General features: G+C 37.5%; 1 long non-coding RNA gene across 1 annotated transcript in view; it reads left to right on the top strand.

The window, feature by feature from the left end:
- The window catches only part of LOC105476718 (uncharacterized), a 37,364-nt gene extending 15,073 nt beyond the window's left edge, over positions 1-22,291 (top strand). Inside the window, exons 2-4 of the long non-coding RNA XR_984188.3 lie at positions 10,915-11,042; positions 11,693-11,762; positions 21,913-22,291. This is a non-coding gene — a long non-coding RNA (uncharacterized lncRNA). The remainder of the gene's footprint in view (positions 1-10,914; positions 11,043-11,692; positions 11,763-21,912) is intronic.
- Positions 22,292-23,889: the final 1,598 nt, after the last annotated feature.

Below are 23,889 nucleotides of genomic sequence, written 5' to 3' on the forward strand. Positions count from 1 at the left end.
GCCCACTCCTCACTTCTAGTCATCCCACCTTTTTTGGACCTAACCAATGTTCATCTTACATATATTGATTTAATTCTCATGCTTCCCTAAAATGTATAAAACCAAACTGTTCCCTGACTACCTGGGCACATATCATCAGGACCTCCTGAGGCTGTGTTACAGCACATGTTCTTACTTGGCAAAATAAACTTGCTAAATTTACTGAGACCAGTTTCAGATATTTGGAGTTCAGAGTTTGGTAACCATGAAGGGATTCTTAGTGGAGGTGCCCTGACCTTTGACAAATCTCTATTGGTGTCCGGTACCAGCTTGAGCTATCTTTATGGCTCAAACTAATGGAACAAGTTGCTGAGGCCTGGGGGCCACTTCTCCCCCTGCCACCTCCCCCATGCTTCCAGAGAATCCCTGATCTTCAAAAATTTGGTTAAGGTCTAAAGTGTATTTTCCTGCACAGCTCCTTTTTTTTTTTTTGGAGTTTTACTTGCTTCCAACAAGGAAGGCAAGTTTTCCTGTTTCCATGATGGTAAAAGGCAGGTAACTCCTTTCTGGCGTTTGAACTTGTTTCCAAGGTGAGGTAAGTTTGAGTTTTTTCCTGCTTCTAGGATGGTAGAGAACAGTCTTCAGCCTGAGATCCATCCCTAGGTAGGTAGCTGAATTGGGGTATTTTTCTTGGCTAAAGTTAAAACTAACAACCAGCTGGTCTTAATTTCTCCTTTACATTAGAGCACTCAGTAATCAAATAAATTGGGAGATAATTTGTTTTGCTTAATAGTTTCCTGTTGTTATTTGTTTGTTTGTGTATTCGTTGTTGATTAGGTCTTTTTCCCATTGGGTTTGACCAACTCTATCCGACTTGATCAAATCCAAAGGAAAGTTCCAAATTGTAGAGAACAAGGCCTCTGATGTGGCTGAATTTCCACACACACAAAAAATAAAAAATAAAAAAGATGGGGGATGGGTGGGAGAAAAACAGCAAACAACCAAAATGATTTTTTTTATTTTGACTACTTAAGGGGCTTTATTTACATAATAAGGCCATCTTGTTGCTAGCCAAACCAAACTGAAAGAGCAATGGCTGTCACCCCATGCTGCAGTTTCAAAGCTGAGGTTCTACTTTCTTTTTTGTTTTTACTATGACAGCCTGGGTTTGCTTCCTAAATCAAGCCCTTTGTGGTTTGATACTTGCTACCTCTGAAATATCAGCAATCTCTCCTATCTAAAATGTGGTAATGATGTCAGAGGTGTTTGAACCAGAGCAACTCCATCTAAAATGGGCAATGGGTAAAATAAGACTGAGACCTACTGGGCTGCATTCCCAGGAGGTTAGGCATTCTAAGTCACAGGATGATCTAGGAGGTCAGCACAAGATACAGGTTATAAAGTCTTTCTTTGCTCATAAAACAGGTTGCAGTTAGAAAAAAAAGCCGGCCAAAACCCACCAAAGCCAATTTGGGGATGAAAATGACTTCTGGTTGTCCTCACTGCTCATTATATGCTAATTATAATGCATTAGCGTGCTAAAAGCCACTCCCAACAGCACCATGACAGTTTATCAATGCCATGACAATGTCAGGAAGTCACTCTATATGGTCTAAAAAGGGGAGGAACCTTCAGTTCATGGAAGTACCCATCCCTTTCCCAGAAAACTCATGAATAATCCAGCTCATGTTTGACATATAATCGAGAAATAACTAGAAGTATCCTTAATGGAGCAGCGCAAGCTACTGCTCTGCCTATGGAGTAGCCATTCTTTATTCCCTCACTTTCTTAATAAATTTGTATTTACTTTATGGACTTGCCTTGAATTCTTTCTTGTGTGAGATCCAAGAACCCTCCCTTGGGGTCTGGATTCAGATTCCTTACTGGTAACATCTTTCTGGCAAACCACTAAGGGATTATACTGAAGAGACCTCCGACCCAAAGGAAAATCTTCTGTGTGCAGCACCGAATGGCCAACTTTGGGTAAGTGAGGTGCATTTAACTCGGTAAAGAATGGGATTGGGTTAGAGACCCAACTTAGAAAAGTTAGAGTCTCCCCTAAGACAGAGAGGGTTGAAGACCCCTTTTAATAAAAGGCAAGGAGGCTTGACTGAACCTGTTTGGGGCCCAACTTAGGAAGGTTAGAGCCCTTCCTAAGATTTATGGGTTGGAGGCCCCCCTCAGTAAAGTTCCTCTTGGCTAAAAGTGGGTTTGGCACTACTGGATGTTAACTGCTATTTTCTTTGGATTTATCTGCCTTGCACTCTTTGCTGATGGCTATGGGAGACAGAATTAAACATATTCGGATCAAAGGACACGGTAAGCTATTTCTCCCCAAAAGGGAAACACTCGAGAGCTGATGGGATTTCTGGATAAGAAGCCTTTGTGACCAACGAGCAGCTGCTTGAACTTTTGATTCAGTCTCACTGCAATGGGTGGGTCTTTCTCTGACCTCCCTGAGTTTCTCACCTTCCCCACCCTGCTGCAGGCAATGCTTTTCTCCCTTTTTCTTCTTTCTCTTTCCTATCTTTTCTGTCATTCAGGGGGAACCTCCTTGCCCAGAGATCACATGTTGAAAAATGTCCTTGGGAGCTTTGTCTTGGGCTCTGCCATATGTTGTATACATTTAGTGGTACTTTGTCCACCATCCAGGGAACAGGAATTTGGGGATTCATGTCATAGTTAGCTCTGAAAATTATATTGAGCCGTTAAAAGCCAATGCAAGCTCAAAATTGACTGCTATAGTCTCCTGGGAAGAGCAATAAAATATTTCCAATTCTACTGCTTAGCAGCTAAGGCTTTGTCTTTTTCCAATGGTGGCACAGGTTCAGGGTTCCATTACTGACTTAGAGAATAATTTATTTCTGGTTTGATATCTGCATGACATTTATCATTTGTTGATTATCTTCCCCTCCACAAACCATCTTTATTTTTTCTTTCTTTGAGGATAGAAATATTGGCGATTTGGCCAGGCTAAATTTGGGTGATAAGAAACTTAAAAGGATTTTTAAAAAGAGTGTTACATTTAAAAGTCAGCCTAATTAAAAGAGGATATTCAAGCTCTAAAAGCCTTGGACTCCTTGTGAACAACAAGAGGTGCCACAGAACCCGTTTTGGGAAAAAAAAATCTTTTTTTCCTCATGAAACACCAGCAACCAGAAGTGGATAGATCTCTATAAAAATCTAAGGCTCCAGAGGAGGTTCCAAGATGGCCGAATAGGAACAGCTCCGGTCTGCAGCCCCCAGTGTGAGTGACACAGAAGACAGGTGATTTCTGCATTTCCAACTGAGGTACTGGGTTCATCTCACTGGGGCTTGTCAGACAGTGGGTGCAGGACAGTGGGTGCAGCCCACCAAGGGAGAACCAAAGCAGGGTGAAGCATCGCCTCACCCGGGAAGTGTAAGCAGTTGGGGAGCTCCCTTTCCTAGCCAAGGGAAGCTGTGACAGATGGCACCTGGACAATTGGGTCACTACAACCCTAATACTGCACTTTTCCAATGGCCTTAACAAATGGCACACCAGGAGATTATATCCCATGCATGGTTTGGAGGTCCCATGCCCATGAAACCTCACTCATTGCTAGCATAGCAGTCTCAGATCAAACTGCAAAGGGGCAGCGAGACTGGAGGAGGGGTGCCCGCCATTGCTGAGGCTTAAGTAGGTAAACAAAGCTGCCAGGAAGCTCGAACTAGGTGGAGCCCACTGCAGCTCAAGGAGGCCTGCCTATCTTTGTAGACTCCACCTCTGAGGACAGGGCATAGCCGAACAAAAGGCAGCAGAAACTTCTGCAGATTTAAATGTCCCTGTCTGACAGCTTTGAAGAGAGTAGTGGTTCTCCCAGCACAGAGTTTGAGATCTGAGAACGGACATACTGTTTCCTCAAGTGGGTCCCTCAGCCCCAAGTAGCCTAACTGGGAGGCACCTCCCAGTAGGGGCCAACTCACAACTTACATGGCTGGGTGCCCCTCTGAGACGAAGCTTCCAGAGAAACTATCGGGCAGCAACATTTGCTGTTCTGCAATATTCGCTTTTCTGCAGCCTCGCTGGTGATACCCAGGAAAATGGGCTCTGGAGTGGATCTCCAGCAAACTCTAACAGACCGGCAGCTGAGGGTCTGGACTGTTATAAGGAAAACTAACAAACAGAAAGGAAATCCACACCAAAACCCCATCTGTACGTCACCATCATCAAAGACCAAAGGTAGATAAAACCACAAAGATGGGGAGAAACCAGAGCACAAAAGCTGAAAATTCTAAAAATCAGAGCACCTCTCTCCCTTCGAAGGAATGCAACTACTCACCAGCAATGGAACAAAGCTAGATGGAGAATGACTTTGACAAGTTGAGAGAAGACTTCAGATGATCAAACTTCTCCAAGCTAAAGGTGGATGTTCGAACCCATCGCAAGGAAGCTAAAAACCTTGAAAAAAAGATTAGACAAATGGCTAACTAGAATAACCAGTGTAGAGAAATCCTTAAGTGACCTGATGGAGCTGAAAATCATGGGACAAGAACCAAGTGATGCATGCACAAGCTTCAGTAGCTGATTCAATCAACTGGAAGAAAGGGTATCAGTGATTGAAGATCGAATGAATGAAATGAAGCAAGAAGAGAAGTTTTGAGAAAAAAGGGTAAAAAGAAATGAACAAAGCCTCCAAGAAATGCGGGACCATGTGAAAAGACCAAATCTATGTCTGATTGATGTACCTGAAAGTGACGGGGAGAATGGAACCAAGTTAGAAAACAATCTTCAGGATATTATCCAGGAGAACTTCCCCAACTGGGCAAGGCAGGCCAACATTCAAATTCAGGAAATACAGAGAACACAGCAAAGATACACCTCGAGAAGAGAAACTCCAAGTCAAATAATTGTCAGATTCACCAAACTTGAAATGATGGAAAAAATATAAAGGGCAGCCAGAGAGAAAGGTCGGGTTACCCACAAAGTGAAGCCCATCAGACTAAGAGCAGATATCTCAGCAGAAACTCTACAAGCCAGAAGAGAGTGGGGGCCAATATTCAACATTCTTAAAGAAATGAATTTTCAACCCAGAATTTCATATCCAACCAAACTAAGCTTCATAAGTGAAGGAGAAATAAAATCTTTTACAGATAAGCAAATGCTTAGAGATTTTGTCACCACCAGGCCTGCCTAACAAGAGTTCCTGAAGGAAGCACTAAACATGGAAAGGAACAACCAGTACCAGCCACTGCAAAAACATGCCAAATTATAAAGGCCATCGGTGCCAGGAAGAGACTGCATCAACTAATGACCAAAATAACCAGCTGACATCATAATGACAGGATCAAATTCACACATAACAATATTAATGTTAAATATAAATGGGCTAAATGCACCAATTAAAAGACACAGACTGGCAAATTGGATAAAGAGTCAAGACCCATCAGTGTGCTGTATTCAGGGGACCCATCTCACGTGCAGAGACACACATAGGCTCAAAATAAAGGAATGGAGGAATATCTACCAAGGAAATGGAAAATGGGAAAAAAAAAAAAAAAAAAAGCAGAGGTTGCAATCCTAGTCCCTGATAAAACAGACATTAAACTGACAAAGATCAAAAGAGACAAGGCCGTTACATAATGGTAAAGGGATGAATTCAACAAGAAGAGCTAACTATCCTAATATATATGCACCCAATATAGGAGCACCCAGATTCATAAAGCAAGTTCTTAGAGACCTAAGACCTACAAAGAGACTTAGACCTACAAAGAGACTTAGACTCCCACACAATAATAATGGGTAAGTTTAACACCCCACTGTCAACATTAAATGGATCAATGAGACAGAAAGTTAACAAGGATATCCAGAAATTGAACTCAGCTCTGGACCAAGCAGACCTAATGGACAGCTACAGAACTCTCCACCCCAAATCAACAGAATATACATTCTTCTCAGCACCACATCACACTTATTCCAAAATTCACCATATAGTTGGAAGTAAAGCACTCCTCAGCAAATGTAAAAGAATGGAAGTTATTAAAAAAAAAAAAAAAAAAAAAAAACTGTCTCTTAGACCACAGTGCAATCAAACTAGAACTCAGGATTCAGAAACTCAGTCAAAACTGCGCAACTACATGGAAACTGAAAAAACTGCTCCTGAATGACTACTGGGTACATAACAAAATGAAGGCAGAAATAAAGATGTTCTTTGAAACCAATAAGAACAAAGACACAACATACCAGAATCTCTGGGACACATTTAAAGCAGTGTGTAGAGGGAATTTTATAGCACTAAATGCCCACAAGAGAAAGCAGGAAAGATCTAAAATCGACACCCTAACATCGCAATTACAAGAACTAGAGAAGCAAGAGCAAACACATTCAAAAGCTAGCAGAAGGCAAGAAATAACTAAGATCAGAAGAGAACTGAAGGAGATAAAGACACAAAAAAACCTTCAAAAAATCAATGAACCAGGAGCTGATTTTTTGAAAAGATCTACAAAATTGATAGGCTGCTAGCAACATTAATGAAGAAGAAAAGAGAGAAGAATCAAATAGACACAATAAAAAATGATAAAGGGGTTATCACCACAGATCCCACAGAAATAAAAACTACCATCAGGGAATACTATAAACACCTCTATGCAAATAAACTAGAAAATCTAGAAGAAATGGATAAATTCCTGGACACATACACCCTCCCAAGACTAAACAAGGAAGAAGTTGAATCCCTGAATAGACCAATAACAGGCTCTGAAATTGAGGCAATAATTAATAGCTTACCAATCAAAAAAAGTCCAGGACCAGATGGATTCACAGCCGAATTCTAACAGAGGTATAAGGAGGAGCTGGTACCATTCCTTCTGAAACTATTGCAATTGATGGAGAAAGAGGGAATCCTACCTAACTCATTTTATGAGGCCAGCATCATCCTGATACCAAAGCCTGGCAGAGACACAACAAAAAAAGAAGATTTTAGACCAATATCCCTGATGAACATCAGTACAAAATCCTCAATAAAATACTGGCAAACCAAATCCAGCAGCACATCAAAAAGCATATCCACCATGATCAAGTGGGCCTCATCGCTGGAATGCAAGGCTGGTTCAACTCATGCAAGTCAATAAACGTAATCCAGCATATAAACAGAACCAAAGACAAAAATTACATGATTATCTCAATAGATGCAGAAAAGGCCTTTGACAAAATTCAACCGCCCTTTATGCTAAACACTCTAAATAAACTAGGTATTGATAGGGCGTATCTCAAAATAATATGAGCTATTTATGACAAACTCACAGCCAATATCATACTGAATGGGCAAAAACTGGAAGCAATCCCTTTGAAACTGGCACAAGACAGGGATACCCTCTCTCACCACTCCTATTCAACATAGTGTTGGAAGTTCTGGCCAGTGAAATCAGGCAGGAGAAAGAAATAAAGGGTGTTCAATTAGGAAAAGAGGAAGTCAAATTTTCCGTGTGTGCTGATGTGCAGATGACATGATTTTATATTTAGGAAACTGCTTCATCTCAACCCAAATTCTCCTTAAGCTGATAAGCAACTTCAACAAAGTCTCAGGATACAAAATCAATGTACAAAAATCAAAAATCACAAGCATTCCTATACACCAATAACAGACAAACAGAGAGCCAAATGATAAGTGAGCTCCCATTCACAATTGCTTCAAAGAGAATAAAATACCTAGGAATCCAACTTATAAGGGATATGAAGGACCTCTTCAAGGAGAACTACAAACCACTGCTCAACGAAATAAGAGAGAACACAAACAAATGGAAGAATATTCCATGCTCATGGAAAGGAAGAATCAATATTGTAAAAATGCCCATACTGCCCAAGGTAATTTATAGGTTCAATGCCATCACCATCAAGCTAACAATGACTTTCTTCACAGACTTGGAAAAAACTACTTTAAAGTTCATATGGAACCAAAAAAGAGCCCACATTGCCAAGACAATCCTAGACCAAAAGAACAAAGCTGGAGGCATCACACTACCTGACTTCAAACTATACTACAAGGCTGCAGTAACCAGAACAGCATTGTACTGGGTACCAAAACAGAAATATAGACCAATGGAACAGAACAGAGTCCTCAGAAATAATACCACACATCTACAACCATCTGATCTTTGACAAGCCTGACAAAAACAAGAAATGGGGAAAGATTCCCTATTTAAAATGGTGCTGGGAAAACTGGCTAGCCATAAGTAGAAAGCTGCAACTGGATCTCTTCCTTACACCTTATACGAAAGCTAATCAAGATGGATTAAAGACTTAAATGTTAGATCTAAAACCATAAAAACCCTAGAAGAAAACCTAGGCAATACCACTCAGGATATAGGTATGGGCAAGAACTTCATATAAAACACCAAAAGCAATGGCAACAAAAGCCAAAATTGACAAATGGGATGTAATTAAATGAAAGAACTTCTGCACATCAAAGGAAACTACCATCGGAGTGAACAGACAACCTACAGAATGGGAGAAAAATTTTGTAATCTTTCCATCTGACAAAGGGCTAGTATCCAGAATCTACAAAGAACTTCAACAAATTTACAAGAAAAAATCACACAACCCCATCAAATAGTGGGCAAAGCATATGAACAGACACTTCTCAAAAGAAGACATTTATGCAGCCAACAGTCATATAGAAATATGCTCATCATCACTGGTCATCAGAGAAATGCAAATCAGAACCACAATGAGATACCATCTCACACCAGTTAGAATAGCAATCATTAAAAAGTCAGGAAACAACACGTGTTGGAGAGGATGTGGAGAAATAGGAGCACTTTTACACTGTTGGTGGGACTGTAAACTGGTTCAACCATTGTGGAAAACAGTGTGGTGATTCCTCAAGGAGCTAGAACTAGAAATAGCATTTGACCCAGCTATCCCATTACTGGGTATATACCCAAAGGATTATAAACCATGCTGCTATAAAGACGTATGCACACGCATGTTTATTGCAGCACTATTCACAATAGCAAAGACTTGGAACCAACCCAAATGTCCATCAATGATAGACTGGGTTAAGAAAATGTGGCACATACACACAATGGAATACTATGCAGCCGTAAAAAAGGATGAGTTCACGTTCTTTGTAGGGACATGAATGAAGCTAGAAACCATCATTCTCAGCAAACTATTGCAAGGACAGAAAACTGAACACTGTATGTTCTCACTCATAGGTGGGAATGGAACAATAAGAACTTTTGGACACCGGACAGGGAACATCACACACCAGGGCCTGTCATGGGGTGAGGGGAAGTGGGAGGGATAGCATTAGGAGTATACCTAATGTAAATGACGAGTTAATGGGTGAAGCCCAACATGACACATGTAAACATATGTAACAAACCTGCACATTGTGCACATGTACCCTAGAACTTAAAGTATTATACAAAAAAAAAAAAATTTAAATCTAAGGCTCTGTTCTGTTTTGTATTGCATTTTCAGACATTTTTAACCCTTGGTGGGATCCAATTTGCTTCACATTATAATAGAACTTTGGTGTGTAATAACTACATAGGAAGTATGCTTTGGGGAATAGCTAATGGCAGTTAAAAGTGAATATTTGGCTTTTCACATGTTTGGATCAGAGGAGCATGCTCTTGGCCACCTAGAAGGTATGGCAATGTCCCCATCCCTGCCCCACACTGAGACCTAAGACTCCCATGGAAGATGGGATAATCAGAGAATAGGTTGAGTGGCCTTGAATTGCTTTGCAATGAAATGCACATTAAAATCATTGCACTGTCTTGTTCTGTAGCATTTCTTTTTATGGGATTTAAGATATGATATAAAAATGGGACCCTTAAATTTGGGGGATCTGTTTTGCTTTCCAGCTGTGCCTGTTTATTAAGCCATAGAAATTGCATGTTTTCCTGGCCTTGTTCCTCCATGGGCTCCACCCTGAAGCAGTAATCTGATTAAGAACCTGGCAAATAAAAAATATTAAAACTACTAGAACTTCTTTTGTCTATGTATTTATATGTGTTGTGTGTGTGTGTGTGATATGAAAGATCTTTGTTTTTAAAATCTTAAGAGCTTAAATCAAATATTCTATCAGAGAATAAAAATGGATGCCTTTTAGTTCATGTGACCTTAGTAAAGGTTCACAAATAAAAACAGTTTTGTGGATCATTGGTAAAATACAAATGTCTTTGAAATTTAGACATTTGGTCTGAAGTAGGTTAAATATTAAATTTGCTAAATGTGTTAGGGTCATAAACTGCTTCTTTGATTTTTGAAAATTGTTCAACTTAGTTACTTTGAAGCAGATTCTAGGTAAAGCCTGGTGATATGTGGTGTTAGCCATGCCCCGTAGTTATGCTGGAAGGTCAAACCTTATCTGCACTTCTTTCTGTGTCCTAGTCTCCAAAGGTAGTACATAATTAAAATCACATACAATCCAGGTTTTCCCACCAAAGGTTCCTAAGTGTTCCTTCTTTAGGCCATATTTGTGTGAATATGTTTTTCGTAGGTGTTCCAAAAGTATTAGAAACTTCTGTAACTCTGATATAACTTAGTGTATGCTATTAATATTTATTATAATTGTTATGTAAAATTGTTGTATGCCACATAAGTCACCAAAATTCTTAGTCAATTGTGGCTGTAATAGAGCCTGCCCTAAAGTGTTTTGTCATCCAGTGATAATTGTTGCCTTGTTTTGTTTTTGTTTTTGTTTTTTGTTTTGTTTGTTTTTTTCTTTAGAGATGGTTTTGTAATCAGCTACAGAACTCTAACAGGTGTTCTTAAATGCAGGTTTCTGATAAATTTGGAGATTGTGACATTAGACTAGAAGAAAAAACTTCCAGGATCTCCTGGAGTGCTGAAATGTTCATGAATATCAGGCAGAACAGGAGTTAACAACATGGACGGAACTAATAGAAGACTAAAGCTATCTTTTTGACTTTTTGCTTAAAAGGATCCTTTGTTTTGTTTTTCAGAGCCAATAAAACTTTTCTTTTGAGCGACTTACATCTTTTAACAATTAAGTAAAATATACTCCAGTGAACAAAATTTGGAGCATATTTGTTTCTCTCTACCTGATTTCTCCAGAATTTTGAAACTATTTGTGAGTATTCTTAACTAATGACAATATAGTTATTTGCATAAGTGCAATAAGCATGTTTTCTTTTTTAACAGGACAAAATAAAAGAAACCAGTTATTTTACCAAGGCTTTAACTGGAATGGCATGCTTTCCTTTAAGGAATCAAATTTGACCTATAGGGCCATTAAAAGCCCCTTGGGAAAACTGGCCTCATACTTTCTCTACACAGTTCTGTACAGGGTCCCTGACCTGTAGTAAGTAAATAATGCCACTTTCTAACAGGCCCAGGAGCCCTAGGTTATCTTGGGTCCTCAAAAAAAGAGGAATTTACCTAACTGATAAGTATTTGATAGTACAAATCTATGGCTAGGCTTGGCTTTGAAAAAAGCCTTATCTGAGATTCCTTTTATGGAACAAAGTGCAATCAAAGCCAATTTAAAAAACCTATGTGAAAAATGATTATTTTTGCTGTACTTTACACAAATAATCAGGCTAAGTATAAGACTGTGGCTTAGTTTTGCAAACAAAATAGTCCTATTAGGATTTGTCTTTAGTAAAAATGGGAGAATAGAGAGATAAAAAAACATGTTTTAGTAACAATGGTACACTTGTTATAAAACTGTGATCTCCAGTTGTTTTTGAGGGTTTTTTTTTTTTTTTTTGTACAATTTAGACTGAACCTGCTATTTCTGTGAACCAACCAGTGATCTCTTATGGCTGTTCAAAAGTAACAAGAGAGATGGGTAATGTAAAAAATCTAGATCAGTATTCTAATTCTGAGCACATATTGGAATGTATAGCATGTGTAGCAACTCCATATCACTTTGGTTCCAAAGTTTCCCAGTTCATGAAAAGCCTTCTTATTTAGTTTACTTGGGATAATTTTACTTAGTTTGTTTTACTATTGTGAAATATAATGCTGTCATACTCTTTGTGTAGGAATGCAAGATAAGCTTACTGAATGTATTCTTAAATTGAACACTTACTATCTTCCAGATATCACCTTTTGTCATAACTCAATAGTTATTAATGGCCCTCACCATACTGATGCTTTTTGACTGAGCTCTTCTCTAACCTGAATGCAAGAGATGCAATAGTTAGGCAGGAATATTATCCTCCCTGTTCAGCCTGAAGAAGTTACAGAAGATGAATCTTCCTCTCTCTACAGCCCTTAGGATTAAGAGTTTTCTTATAAAAGGGAGGAGGGAAATATGTCAGAGCATTTGAACCAGAGAAACTCCATCTTGAATAGGCACTGTGTAAAATAAGACTGACACCTACTGGGATGCATTCCCAGGAGGTTAGGCATTCTAATTCGTAGGATGAGATAGGTCTCCACAAGATACAGATTATAAAGACTTGGCTGATAAAACCAGTCTTGATAAAGAAGCTGACCAAAACACACCAAAACCAAGATACCAACAAAAGTGGTTGTCCTCTGGTTGTCCTCACTGCTTATTATTTGCTAAGTGTAGTGCATTAGCATGCAAAAAGACACTCCCACCAGTGCAATGACAATTTACAAATGCCTTGGCAACATCAAGAAGTCACCCTATATGGTTTAAAAATGGTAGGAACCCTCAGTTCTGGGAGTTGCCCACCCCTTTTCTGGAAAACTCATGAATAATCCACCCATTACTTAGCATATAATCAAGAAATAACTGGAATTATCCTTAGTGAAGCAGCCCAAGTCGCTGCTCTTCCTATGGAGGATACATTCTTTCATTAGTTAACTTTGTTAATAAACTTGCTTCACTTTATGGATTCACCTCAAATTATTTCTTGCGTGAGATCCAAGAACCCTTTCTTGGGGTCTGAATCTGGACTCCTTTACAGTAACAATGAGATTTAAAAGTATATTTTAAGGGGCTCAATGGTTAAAAGTCAGCTTAATTAAAAGCTAACATACAAGATGTTTGCGTGTGTGTGTGTGTGTGTGCGTGTACATGTGCATGTGTGTGTATGTTTGCATTAAAAGGCCTTATGTTTTATTTTCTCTCCTAAGACCTTGTCTTCTCTGAGCATAAGTTTATTATTTTTATCTCAGTTTATTGAATTTCATTGTCTTCATTTAGTTCTGCAGTCTCTCCTTTCTCTTGCCTCCCTCTGCTGCATGAGGGACCTAAAACAGCTTATAATAACCCAGGATTCACTGAAGAAAACAGAAAAGGCACCAGACTCCTTTCTGGGGAAAAATCTGTTTTTCTTTATGGAATTCCAAGAGTGGGTAAAGAGAAAAGTTTGTCTCAGATCATAAAGTACTTGCTTTTGCACTGTGTTACCAGATTTTTTGACTAAAATAGTTATTATGATGGAGGCTATTCTTGGGTATTTAAGCAAGAGGATAGTTTAGACACTTAGAACGGTCTTTGTAAATTTTTTTTAAAGTACCCTGTAAAAGCATCATGTGGTCTAGCCTCATAATAATTCTCCCTGTCTGGAGACCCAGCATTCAGTGTGGGCCCTGTCCAGAGCTCACAGATCCAGTTAAAAGATAGGTAGTCTCTATCTAAATACAACTGGTCTCCCCTTACAGTCCTATGACAGATTTCTATAATTTTTACTTGGCATCCATTTTTAATCTCCCTCTAGTACCAGACTATTTCTCTCTGTACTATGAAATGTAAATGTCACTACCTTATTTTTTTAACCTAAGATTTCCTTTAATATGAAAATTTAGGACTATCTAGCAGACAATTGCCTAGGGTAATAAAATAGGTTATCCAGACTGTGTAACACCTCCCCAGTGCCAGGCAGCACAGCTCAGGAATAAAATTTTTCCACTTTAGAAAATGAGAGGGAAGAGTACTGAGAAATTCATCTTGCAACTTGGGTACCATTTTAGTCACATTGAAATAAAGCACCAAGGAGATTACTGAAGCTCCAGGTTCCAGGCCTTAGCTACTGGACGGCATTTCTAGACACACGCTGGACCAAAAGAAAATCCACCGTTCCGAAAGAAATTAAGATTAAAAAAAAAAACAAAAAACTTAGTTCTAACAGAGTTCACCACATTCTGATATAAGAGCTTTTGGGCCTTGAAGAACCATAAGCAGTAGTCAGGCAGTAATTACCGTGAGCCTTGGGTGCAATCCAACAGTGTACTGGCTTCAAGTGCCATCCAGTGCAGTGCTACCTGTGGTGGCCATGGAATTGCTTGTGTCACTCATCCAAAAACTTCAGGCAGCCCATCATGGAGAGACAGGGTGGGGGAGATATATATATATATATATATATATATATATATAGAGAGAGAGAGAGAGAGAGAGAGAGAGACTCCTTTTGATTAGGAGAAAGATTAGGAGAAAGAGAGGGAAGAGAGTGAGAGAATTTTTCTGGTGACCCAGGAAATTTTCCCTTGACTTAACCAACATCACTAACGTGGCACCTCAAGGAGTCAGCAAGAGTTATGCTGTTACTACTGAATTTAGAACTTAGTGTGCCTTACAATCCTGATATGGCTGCAGTGACCACAAAGTTAAATTACAACACTAAATACCCTTTGAATATGTAAACAGCCTTCTCGAGAAGTATAAGATTAGAGTACATATCTAACTCTGCAATGAGCGGACACTGAAAAATATTCACAAGCATCAAGAGCATACAGAAAAACATGACCTCACCAAATGAACTAAATAAGGCACCAGTGACCAACTATGAAGCGTCAGATATATGTGACCATTCAGACAGATAATTCAAAATACCTGCCTTGATGAAGCTCAACAAACGTTAAGATAACACAGATAATACATTCACAATTTTATTAGATAAATTGTAAAAAGAGATTGAGAAATTGAAAAATCTAGCAGAAATGCTGGAGCTGAAAATTTCAATTAATATACTGAAAAAATGCATTAGACCCTAGCAACAGCAGAAATGATAAAGCAGAAAAAAATAGTAAGTTTAGAGACAGACTATATGAAAATACACAGTGAGAAGACAAAAAACAATGTAAAAATTAAAGCATGACTAAGAGATATAGAAAGTATTTGCAAAGGGGCAAATCTAAGAGTTCTTAGCCTTGAACAAGATGTAGAGGGAAAGAGGATAAAGTTTATTCGAAGATATGGTAACAGACAATTCTCCAAACCTAAAGAATGATAGGAATACCGAGGTACAAGAAGGTCCTAGAACATCAAGTGGATTTAAACCAAATGAAACATCTACAGGCTTTTAATAAATTCTCAAAAGTCAAGGATAAAGAGGATACTAGAAGCACCAAGAAAAAAATAAACAAATAGCACATAAAGGAGCTCTAATATGTATGTCAGCAGATTTCTCAGCAGAATTCTTATGGGCCAAGGGAGAGTGAAATAGCATATCCAAAATGCTGAAGAAAAACAAATTGCAACATGGAATATCGTATTCAGCAAAATTATCCTTCAACTATGAAGAAGAAATAAACACTTTTCCAGACAAATAAAAGCTGAGATCATGTCTACATCCGACTTGTCCTACAAGAAATGGTAAAGAGAGTTCTTCAATCAGAAAGAAAAGGCAGTTACAAAATGACAAATTATCTGAAGATATAAAACCTGTCAGTAATAGCAAATACACAGAAAAGTACACAATACTATAACACTGCAATTGCAGTGTCTTAACCACTCATATCTTTAGCAGGAAGACTAAAAATACTGCCAAAAGTGATAACGACAAAAACTTTTCAGTAGACAGACAAAGTCATAAATCAGAGGAAATGAAGTTAAAGTGTAGAATGTTTTCATAGTTTTCTCTTTTTTTAAAATTAATTTTTTATTATTATTATACTTTAAGTTCTAGGGTACATGTGCATAACGTACAGGTTTGTTACATATGTATACCTGTGCCATGTTGGTGTGCTGCACCCATCGACTCGTCAGCACCCATCAACTCGTCATTTACATCAGGTATAAGTCCCAATGCAATCCCTCCCCCCTCCCCATTATAGGCCCCGGTGTGTGATGTTCCCCTTCCCGAGTCCAAGTGATCTCATTGTTCAGTTCCCACCTATGAGTGAGAACATGCTTATTTATTTGTTTTGCTCTTTTTGGTAATCAGAGTGGTCATCAGTTTAAAAATTGGTTATGTTATTTGTCAGCTTCATGGTAACCACAAACAAACCCCTATAATATATATATATATATATATATATATATATATATATATATATATATATAATCAAGAAATCAAAAAAAGCTACTAGATAAAATCCCTTTTTACACAAAGGAAGACAAGAAAAAAGAGAACACCACTGACAACAATGACAACAACAAAAAAGAAAACCAAAAATGTAAAAAAGTGGCAGTACTACTCTTTACTAATAAATAATAAGATTAAATTTAAATACATTAAATTATTCAGTAAAACTCATAGAACAGCTGAATGGATAAAAAACAAGATTCAGCTATATGCAGCCTACAGGAAAGTGGCTATACCTGTGAAGATATTCATAGATTAAAAATAGAGGAATAGAAAAAGTTATTCCATGGAAATCAGAATCAACACTGGGAGTAGTACACTTACATCAGGTAAAATAGATTTCAAGAGAAAAACTACACAAAGAGACAAAGAAGATCATTACATGATGATAAAGTGGTCAAATCAAAAAGAGAATATAATCATTGTACGGAACCCAAATATATGAAGAAAATACTATTAAAGATAAAGAGAGAGACAATGGTAACAGGAAACCTAAACACATCAGTTTAATCATTGCACAGATCAACCAGACAGAAACTCAACAAAGAAAGGTTCAACTTAATCTTCACTCTAGATCAGGTGAACCTAATATACATTTACAGAACATTTCATGCAACAGTTGCAGAATACACATACTTCTCATCGGCACATGGAATATTCTCCAAGATAGACCATATATTAGCCCACAAAACGAGTCTCAAAAAATTCAAAAAAGTTTTGAGCAAGCAGCCTAACTAGATGCAGCTGAGAAGTCCTGCTCCCACAGAAAGAAAACATGATTTCAACTACACCAACAGAAATTGAACAGATCCTTGGAGAGAAAATGCCAAATGTGGTTGGAGAAAAGAAGCAGATGCCGAGGCTGTAAAGGGAGGAAACTGGAAACACGGCATGGAGTACCTGAACACCAAGACTGGTTCCCAGCCCCGGACAGTGCCTGGGAAAGGGGACCTCTCCCTAAAGGAGCCCCATGGCCCAAAAGACCCGACAACAACATCAATAACAACAAAATGGTGGGCACAGTGCTAGTGATTGTAGGTGTCTCCTGAAAGGCCCAGGAGCAGGTCTAGTGAGAGGGTTAACTGTTTTCCCCTCACACCTCGCAACAGAACGGCAAGCACAAGGTTGCACAAAGAAACCACGCAACTAACAGCCTACCTACTGCCCATTGCTTTCAAGCGCCATCTACTGGAACACAGACAAAACTACAAGAGCAAAAAACTACCTGTTGTGAAACCGAAAGGGCAAGAATTCAACAACCAACACCCTGTGCAGAGACTTGGTCCTCTAAAAGCTTCCAGAAACAAAGCCAACTAACCATACTCAATTTACATCACAGTTAAAAAATGTCAGCCTCCTAAGATGACGAAGAATAAATGCAAGAACTCTGACAATTCAAAAAGCCAGAGTGTCCCCTTACATTTAAATGAGTGCAATAGCTCCCCGGTAATGTCTCTTAACCAGTCTGAAATAAATGAAATGACAGACATGGAATTCAGAATCTGGATGGCAAGGACGCTCTTCAAGATTCAGTATAAAGCTGAAACCCAGTCTAAGAAAACCAAGTAATCCAGTGAAATGATTCAAGAACTGAAAGACAAAATAGCCATTTTAAACCAATCCCAGACTAGACTTCTTGAGTATTAATAGCAGAATAATCCAAGCTGAGAAATAAATCTCAGAGCTTGAAAACCAGTTCTTCAAATGAACTTAGTCAAAAACAAACAAACAAACAAATAAATAAATAAATAAAGAGAAAAAAAGAAACTAAGAAAAATGAACAAAACCTCTGAGAAACATGGAATTATGTGAAGAGACTCAATCAATGATTAATCGGCATACCTGAGATAAGAGAGGGAATAAACATCTTGGAAAATATATTTGAAGTCATAGTCTATGAAAGTTATCCTTCTTTCACTAGAGAGGTTTACATGCAAACCCAAGAAATACAGAGAACTCCAGACAGATACTATACAAGACAAGCATCCTCAAGGCACATAGTGATCAGGTTCACCAAGGTCAGTGCCAAAGAAAAAAAATTAAAGGCAGCTAGAGAGAAGGAGCGGGTCATGTACAGAGGGAACCCCATCAGGCTAGCAGTAGCCCTCTCAGTAGAAAACTTGCAACACAGAAGAGATTGGGGGCATATTTTGAACATCTCCAAGGAAAAAAAATCAACCAATAATTTTATATTTTGACAAACTACACTTCCTAAGTGAAGGAGAAATAAAATTCTTTTCATTCAAGCAAATGTTGGGAGAGTCCTTTTCAACCAGATCAGCATTACAAGATGCCCTTAAGGGAGTGCAAAATGTGGATTCGAAAGAACAATACCTGTTACCACCAAAGCACACTTCAACACATAGCACACAGACACTATAAAGCAACTACATCATCAAGTCTACATAACGGCCAGCTAAGAAAATGTTGAGATTATCAAAATCAAATATATCAACAGTAGCCTCTTGAATGTAAAAGGGCCGGATATTCCACTTAAAAGACAAAGCATGGAAGACCGGATTAAAAGAACTCAATCATCTGTTTTCCTCGTGAGACCTATCTCACATACAAAAAACACGTAAAGGCTCAATGTAAAAAGGCAGAGTAATATCTGCCATGCAAATGCAAAATTAAAAGAGCAGGAGTCACTGTTCTTATATCAGATAAAATAGGCTTTAAGCCAATAAAAATTAAGAAGAGTAAAGAAGGACATTGCATAATGATAAGGAGTACAATCCAACAAGAAGCCTTAACTATCCTAAATATATACAGACCCAACATTAGAGCACCCAGTTTCATATAACAAGTTCTTCTTGGCCTACAAAAAGACTTACACAAGCACACAATAGTAGTGAAGGACTTCAACATCCCACTGACAGCAGTAGGCAGATCATCAAATTAGGAAATGGTAAACTCTGCACTTAAACTAGTCACTTGACTAATTGACCTAATAGACATCTGCAGAACATTCATCCAACAATAAAAAATATATACATTCTTCCCATCTGCACATAAAATACATCCTAAGATTGACCACATGCTCAGTCATAAAGAAATCCTTAATAAATTCAAAAATTTTGAAATCATAGCAGCATACTTTCAGATCACAGTGCAATAAAAATAGAAATCAAAGTCAAGAAGACCTCTCAAAACAACATGCACACCTGAAAATAAAACAACTTACTCTTGAATAACATCAAAATTATGGCAGAAATTTAACAAAAATTAAATTAATAAAAACAGGAACACAGTTTATCAAAATCTTTGGGATGCAGTCAAATCAGTATTAAGAACAAAATGTATAGCCCTAAATGTCTTCATCAAAATGTTAGAAATGTCTCAAATTAACAATCTAACTTTTCACCTGAAGGAACTAGAAAGGAAAGAACAAACCAACCTAAAATCCAGCAGAAAATTAAAAAAAAAAAAGAAAACTAAAATTAGAGAATAACTTAATCAATTTGAGTTGCAAAAATCTATACAAAATATCAGTTAAACCAAGAATTGGATCTTCAAATAATAGATAAGATTGATAGACCCTTTCCTAGGTTAACAAAAAGACAGATACCAGACATGCAAAGAAGAACTAATCCTGCTGAAACTATCTCAAAAAGTTGAGAAAGAAGAGCTCCTTTTAAACTTACTCTATAAAATGAGCAACAGACCTATATCATAATCTGACAGAGACATGCACACACAAAAGAAATCTCAGACCAGTATTCATTGTGAACATAGATGCAAAAATGCTCAACAAAATAATACCACACCAAATCCAGCAACACAGCGGCACCTCAGAAAGTTAATACACCATAATCAAGTAAGCATTTTTCCTGGGATGAAAGGATGATTCAACCTATGCAAATTATAAGTGTGCTTTAGCACATAAACAGAATTTAAAGCAAAGACAATATGATCATTTCAATAAAATTCAATATCTGTTCATGATAAAAAAAAAAAAAAAGAAAAAAACCTCAACAGATTAGGCATCAAGGGAATATACCTCAAAATAATAAAAGCCATCTCTGACAAACCCACAGCCAACATTATATGAGTGACAAAAGGCTGGAAGAATTATCCTTGAGAAGTGGAGCAAGACAAAGATATCTACTCACATTAGGCTATGCCAAAAGGTTCCTAAAACTGATCAGCTACTTCTGTAAAGGTTCAGGATACAAAATCAATGTACAAAAAAATCAGTAGCATTTTTACTGACAACACGTAGGCTGAGAGTGAAATCAAAAATGGAAGTTCCCTTATAGTAGGCTCAGAGAAAAAGGAATACCTAGGAATACAGCTAACCAAGAAGGTGAAAGATTACCATCAGAATAACTACAAAGCACTACTTAAAAAAATCAGAGATGACAGAAACAAAACAAAACAAAATTATATGCTCATGGACTGGAAGAATCAATATCATTAAAATGTTAACATGACACAGAGTAATTTACAAATTCAATGCTATTTCTATCAAATGATCAATGTCATTCTCCACAGAATTAAGAAAACCTTTTCTAACATTCAGACAGAACCAAAAAAGACCTTAAATAGCCAAAGACATCTTAAGCAAAAGAACAAAGCTGGACACATCAAACTACCCGACTTCAAAAGATACTACAAAGCTACAGTAATGTAAACAGCATGGTACTGGTACAAAATCAGACACACAGATTAATGGAAAAAAAAGAAACAGAAAATTTAGAAATAAAATGAATCACCTACTTCCATTGATTTTCAACAAGGCTGATAAAAACAAGCAATGGGAAAAACGACTCTTTATTCAGGAAATGGTGCTGAGATAACTGACTAGCCACAGGCAGATAAAGCTGGACTCCTGCCTTTCACCATATACAAAAGTTAACTCAAAATGAGTTAAATATTTAAATGTAGGACCTCAAAGTACAAAAGTCCTGGAAGACAACCTAGGCAATACTCTTCTTAACATTGGCTTTGGCAAAGAATTTTTGGCCAAGTCCCCAAAAGCAGTTGCAAAAATAACAAAAACAGATATATGAGACCTAATTAAAGTAAAGAACTTGTACACAGCAAAAGAAACTATTAACGGAGTAAACAGATAACACACAGAATGGGAGAAAACATTCACAAACTATGCATTCTACAATGGCCTAATATCTAGAATCTATAGAGAACTTTTAAAAAATCATCAAGAAGTATCAAGGGACTCCATTAAAAACTGGCAATGGCATTGAACAGGCACTTCTCAAAAGATGACATATAAGCAACAAAAACTCATGAAAAATGCTCAGCATCACTAATAATCAGAGAAATGCAAATGAAAACCAAATTGAGACAACATCTCACACCAGTCTGAATGTGTATTAAAAAGTCAAAAAACAATAGATACTGGTGAGTCTGCAGAGAAACGGGAACACTTATGCATTCCTGGTGGAAATGTAAATTAGTAGAGCCACCGTGGAAAACACTTTGGAGATTTCTCAAACATCTCAATACAGAGTTACCCTTCAATGCAACAATTTAATTACTGGCTATATACGCAAAGGAAAATAAATCATTCTACCTGAAAGGCATATGCACTCTTATGTTCATTGCTGTGCTATTCACAATAGCAAAGACATAGAATCAACCCAGATGACAATCAATGGTACCTTATATAAAGAAAATGTGGTATATATACACCATGGAATACTATGCAACCATAAAAAAGTAATAAAATCATTTTTTTTTTCTTTTTTGCAGCAACATAGATGCAGTTAGAGGCCATAACCATAAGGGAGCTAACACAAGAAGAAACAACAAAATTGCACATGTTTTCATGTGTAAGTGGGACCTTAACATTGAGCACTGGAACATGAATGTGAAGATGAGAAAAACAGACACTGTGGACTCCTACAGGTAGGTGGTAAGGAGTGGAATGTTGGTTGAAAAACTACCTATTCAATGTTAGGCTCACTACCTGGGTCCAATATTGCCATGTAACAATCCTACACATGTAACCCCTGTATCTCCCTGTATCTTAAATAAAAAGTTGAAATTTGGAAAAGAAACTGCCTTCACAGTATCCCTTATGTGTTGGTGTATTGTGTTTTCAAGTTTCATTTGTCTCAAGATATTTCATGATTTTCCTTTAGTTTCTTTTTTGATCCATTGCTTATTCATATGTGCATTGTTTTGTTTCCACATATTTGTGTATTTTCCAATTGCCTGTTGTTATTAATTTCTAGATTCATTTTATTCTGATTGAAAAAAGAGGTTTGCTATTATTACAATCTTCTTAAGTTTGTTAACACTTGGTTTGTGGTATAACATGTAACTTATCCTGGAGAATGTTCCAGGTGTGCTTGAAAAGGATGTGTATTCTGCAAAATTAACATGCAAAAATTGCTAGCATTACTGTACACCAACAATAGGCAAGCAGAGAGCCAAATCATGAATGAACTCCCATTCACAATTTTTACACAAAGACTGAAATACCTAGAAACACGGCTAACAAGGGAAATTAAGGACCTCTTCAATGAGAACCACAAACTACTGCTCAAAGGAATCAGAGAGAACACAGAAAAATAGAAAACGTTCCATTCTCATGGACAGGAAGAATCAATTTCATAAAAATGATCATACTGCCCAAAGTAATTTCTAGATTCAATGTTATTCCCATTAAACTACCATTGACAGACTTCACAGAAATAAAAAAAAAAAAGACTTTAAAGTTCATGGGGAACCAAAAAGGAGCCCGAATAGCCAAGACAATCCTAAGCAAAAAGAACAAAGCTGGAGACGTCATGCCACCTGACTTTAAACTATACTACAAGACTACAGTAACCAAAACCACATGATACTGGTACAAGGACAGACACACAGACCAATGTAACAGAATAAAGAATGCAGAAATAAGACCACACACTTACAACCAACCAATCTTCAACAAACCTGACAAAAATTAGCAATGGGGAAAGGATTCCTTATTTAATAAATGATGCTGAAAGAACTGGCTAGCCATAGGCAGAAAATTGAAACTAGACCCCTTCCTCACACGATATGCAAAACTTAACTCAAGATGGATTAAAGACTTAAATGTAAATCTGGAACTATAAAAACCCTAGAAGAAAATCTAGATAATACCATTCAGGACATAGGCATGGGCAAAGATTTAATGATGAAAACACCAAAAGCAATCGCAACAAAAGCAAAAGCTGACAAAAGGGATCTAAATAAACTAAAGAGCTTCTGCACAGCAAAAGAAACTATCATCAGACTGAACAGATAACATACAGAATGGGAGAAATTTTATTCAATCTCTCCATCTAGCAAAGGTCTAATATCCAGAGTCTACAAGGAACGTAAGCAAATTTACAAGAAAAGAAAAAACCATTAAAACGTGGTTAAAGGACATGAACAGACACTTCTCAAAGGAAGACATACATGCAGCCAACAGACATATGTAAAAATGCTGAACATCACTGATCATCAGAGAAATGCAAATAAAAACCACAATGAGATAGCATGTCACAACAGTCAGAATGACTATTATTAAAAAGTCAAAAAACAACAGATGCTGTCAAGGTTGCGGAGAAAAAGGAACACTTTTACACTGTTGGTGGGAGCGTAAAGTAGTTCAACCATCATGGAAGACAGTGTGAAAATTCCTCAAAAGACCTCCAGGGAGAAATACCATTTGACACATCAATCCCATTACTGGGTATATACCCAAAGGAA

This window comes from Macaca nemestrina, chromosome X, assembly GCF_043159975.1.
Source record: "Macaca nemestrina isolate mMacNem1 chromosome X, mMacNem.hap1, whole genome shotgun sequence".
Taxonomy (NCBI): Eukaryota; Metazoa; Chordata; class Mammalia; order Primates; family Cercopithecidae; genus Macaca; species Macaca nemestrina.